Source organism: Phycodurus eques, chromosome 4 (assembly GCF_024500275.1).
Source record: "Phycodurus eques isolate BA_2022a chromosome 4, UOR_Pequ_1.1, whole genome shotgun sequence".
In the NCBI taxonomy this organism is placed as follows: Eukaryota; Metazoa; Chordata; class Actinopteri; order Syngnathiformes; family Syngnathidae; genus Phycodurus; species Phycodurus eques.
Genome location: NC_084528.1, coordinates 17,614,969 through 17,619,478, shown reverse-complemented (window position 1 = coordinate 17,619,478; position 4,510 = coordinate 17,614,969).

Genomic DNA, 4,510 nt, shown 5'->3' with positions numbered 1-4,510 from the left:
TGGTGCCTCCACATGTTTTAATTGCGCCGCGTTAATCGAGGCTCCGATCTTGTCACCACGTCTCCCCAATCGGCTTGGGAACAGGGTGACGTGATCGGTGCCTGTATGTTAATCATTTCACGCTGGCGGGGACAAAGGGAATGTCCCAAAATATGTTAAGTCAATTTGTTTCAGGCTCAACTTGTATTAACTGTACTGACAATTTTAAAGTAACATTTTAACATTCTTGGCAGTCGTACAAGTATAAAGCATAACCTGCCTCGCTATAAATTTAGCTGGGGCATGCTCAAGCTCGGCCGCAACCCTAATCCTCATGCACTATTGTAGTGAATTAAGGTTCAAATGACACAGTGATGACAATTTAATATCCTTAAATGTCTTGCATGTGCAGTACAATGATACGTTAACCACCGTATAAACTAAAATGTTATAAAACTACTCACCTCTTCAAAGTTGACCACTGTGTCGTGAAACTGAAACTGTAAAACTAGTCACCCTCTGAAAGTTATCCCCCATTTGTAATGAAACAAAAATGCAATAAAACTACTTAGTCGTTGAAGAAGGTCGCGTAATGGTGAGAAAAGTTTACATAGCGGTACTGTCGCCCAGTGGCCTTTTCTAGGTATTGCTGGATGTAAGCAGTGTTTCCCAACCTTCATTGAGCCAATGCACGTCTTTTTAAATACGAACACCACACACAGAAATGTCACAAAAAGTGGGTACATGGCTTTATTATGTACCTTCTGCCATCTAATGGAAGAGCGTTTCAGTAATTTGTTCTGCCTGCCAATATAGGTCACTGCACAACTGAACAAAGATACATTTGTAGTTAATACATTTAGTGATATTGGATGATTTCCCACGGCACAATGTGCTGAAACACTATTGTTGGGAATCACTGGTGATATGTAATGTATTTACTTTACAATCTGACTGGCAAAATTAATGTGTATTTGATAGCGAAGATAAAAAATGTCAAATCGTACAACCTTTTATAACAACCATACCTTTTGATATACATAGATAATAGAACGTATCTATATAGTTGTCAATAATTAGTATCATACAAAAGTTGTATTTTCGTAGTTCAATTCAAAAAGTGAAACTCATACTATTTCATGAAATGCCCAATTCTTACCTAATTTCTACATTAAGAATAATTTTGATGTAGTATTTTGGGTTTTCATTAGCTAGAATCATCAAAATTAGAAAAAAATAAATGAATTAAATATTTCACTGTTTAGTTAATCTATGGAATGTATGAGTTGAGTTGAGGAATTGAAATAGTTTTCCATAATATTCTAATTTTGGCACGGAGGGAACTGGTTAGAGCGTCTGCCTCACAGTTCTGAGTATCGGGTTCAATCCCCGGCCCCGCCTACGTGGGTTTTCTCCGGGCACTCCGGTTTCCTCCCAAATCCCAAAAACATGCATGGTAGGTTAATTGAAGTCTCTAAATTGCCCGTCGGTGTGAATGTGAGTGCGAATGGTTGTTTGTGTTTGTGTGTGTATGTGTGTGTGTGCCCTGCGATTGGCTGGCAACCAGTTCAGGGTGTACCCCGCCTCCTGCCTGATGATAGATGGGATAGGCTCCAGCACGCCCGCGACCCTAGTGAGGAGAAGCGGCTCAGAAAATGGATGGATGGATTCTAATTGATTGGCCTGCATCTCTATATACTTTAATTTCCCCCATGTTGTTTAGCATCCTTGAAGCCCTTGAAATGCACTATTTAAACACTTATTATTCAATATATCATGCTGAAAATGTATATGGTTATCATCACATTGTCCTGCTCATCAACCCCAAAACGCCCAAGAAAAAGTCAAACACACTAAAATGGACTTAGATATTCCCTAAACTGAAGTCTTTAAACTACAAATTGTACCACTTTCGGCGTGTTTGAGGTTGAAGCTAGTGACGTTAATTATATCTCATTAGCTGCACAAGAGAGGACACAACCACCTATCTACACTGCTGTCTGAAATTCCCTGTCAATCAAAACTCAGCGTCTTCGAATTTTAGACACACAGTGCTTTGCGCAAGTACACCTAAATAATTGAGTCATGGACAGTGAGGCTTCAGGGTACATGGATATTTAACTAGGCCCAAACCTTCTTACACACTGTCTCAAGGCGATAATTTTTCCTTCACACAAGACCCTTCTGTAAAAGTGTAGTAGGTTTTAATGAAGTCTGCGGGTGTGCAGGAACATTTTACATCCTTGTTATAGAATATTTATAGGCATTGGCACAGTCCTTGAGTTTTTTTTTTATTTATTTATTTTTTTTAAAAAAAAATTATTTAGTACTTTTCAGCGCTGACTATACTTTGTCCCTCCAGGCCCTGGCTAATTCTTTGGGTCTTATTCTTAAAATTCAATTGAAGTCACATAGGTGAAGAGATACAGAGGTTGGGCATGAATGCGCTTGGAGTTTATTTTAAGAGATGCAAGAGCAGCTGCAATCTCACATTGACTCATATCAGCTCATGACTTAAGTGAGCAACCAGCAAACCTGAGAACAGCTGAAATAATAAAATACACCACGAGCTCAAATAATAAAATACACCACCTGATACAAACCACAACCAAAGTGTGAAGAGAAATGTAATCCTCAGAGAGATTTTACCTAAGGGTTGCAATTCAACAGTGACTGCACCTCAGGCAGGTTGACAAATGGAATGCTCTTGGAGATTGCACTTTATGGGGGGAAACTAACTTAGTCATCACTGAGAATGGATGGAATCGATCACAACATTTCACATGCGGGCTGGCGGAGTGAGATTCCTTCCGAAGCGCGAAACAGTGAGGGAATCCTCTGAGACCGAATGCTGGTGGGTAGACAAGTCTTCCTGGAGATTGCACTTGTGGGGGAGTCTGTCAGGTTTATGCATGGGATTTGGACCGATGGAATCAGTCTAGAGATTGCACCTGAGGGGAAGTGGAAAAATTAAATCCCTCCTCGTGGGAGACTGACTGAATCCTGCCCAAAACTGCACCTGAGGCCAGGCCAATTTATGGAATCCCTCCTGGAGACTGTACCCAAGCGGTGCAGACTGCTTGAATCCTCTGAGCGACGCAACCTACATAGACTGCCTCCATACCCTAAGTGATAGAATTCTCTTAGAAATGCGCCTGAGAAGAGGTAGAATGATGGTATCCCTCCTGAGGACTACACTTGATGTGGGAACACTGATGAAATCCTCCTGGAGATTTTACAGTGTGTTTGGGGGAACAGATTGGTCTAGTCCCTCATGGGAGATTGCACCTCGGGGCAAGCGGACTGATTCCCATTGAGACTGCCCCTTAGATGGGTAGGCTGTTGAATTTCACTCCAGGAGAGTGCAGCTGCGGGGCAGTCCGATTAATCGCACCTGGAAAGTACACCTAAGAGCAGTAATCTGATGTTATCCCACCTGTGTGTACGCATAATTATGAAATTATCAAAAAAGGACACACCTGAGGAGTGTAATCTTGGTATCCTTCCCAAGACCTGCATCTGAGAGAGAAGCGGACCGCTTCTCCCAGAAACTTCACTTAATGGAGGTAGTCTGATGGAATCCCTCCAGGAGAGACTTCACTGGGGGGTAGGAGGAATAATCAAATCCTCCCTGAGACCCCACTTGAGGAACGCAGTCTAAGGCCATCCTTCTTGAGACTTGCACCTCAGGTCGAACTGGTAGAATCGCCACTGGAAAATAGCACCTGAGGGGAAGTGGACTGAATCTTCGAGATATAGCCCCAGTCTAGATATACTTCCTTAGATCTGCACCTAAGGGTAACCTAGTCTAATGGAAACCTGGAGACTGGACTGGATGATCGAATCCTTCCAGAGTCTACACCTAAAGAAAGATGTTTAGGTCTGCTTAATGAGACCTGCGCCTAAGGGAAAGTGGACTGATTCCCCAAGAGCATGCACCTGAGGGCAGATTTCTGTTGGAATTCTCCTCTGGTCGGGGTCTTGGGGTGACTGGGGACCCTGTACTTAAATTTACTCAGCTCAAGTCACACAAAGAAAATATCCCTCCAGTTCGTTAAGTGTGAGATTGATTCCCGCCCCAGTGACAGTCTGTATGAATGATTGTCAGTCTGTGTCCTGTGATTGAATGCCGATCAATCCAGGGTAGACTACCTTTCGCCCAAGGTCAGCCAGAATATAGTCCAGGTTGTCTGCAGTCCTGAACAGGATAAGTAGTCAAATTTGGTTTTATGGATGGATTCAAATATTAAGGATTATGTGATGAAAACCTTTGGCTGATACCTACACAAAAAGGCAAACCAACCCCTCCATTAGGTACACAGTCAAACATTTACTTTTATGATCAGCAAAAATGTTTGAAAAGGTGCTGACTTCACACTTTTTTGTTGCACTTCTTCCAAGTTGCTGATGTGATTTTTCTTTTTGCCCAACAGTACAATATTGACTGTCCCTTGTGACTTTACCAACACTTTATATATTCCCGGTGGTTTTATTCACTCTCCCACTACTGTTTATCAACCAGCCCAACACT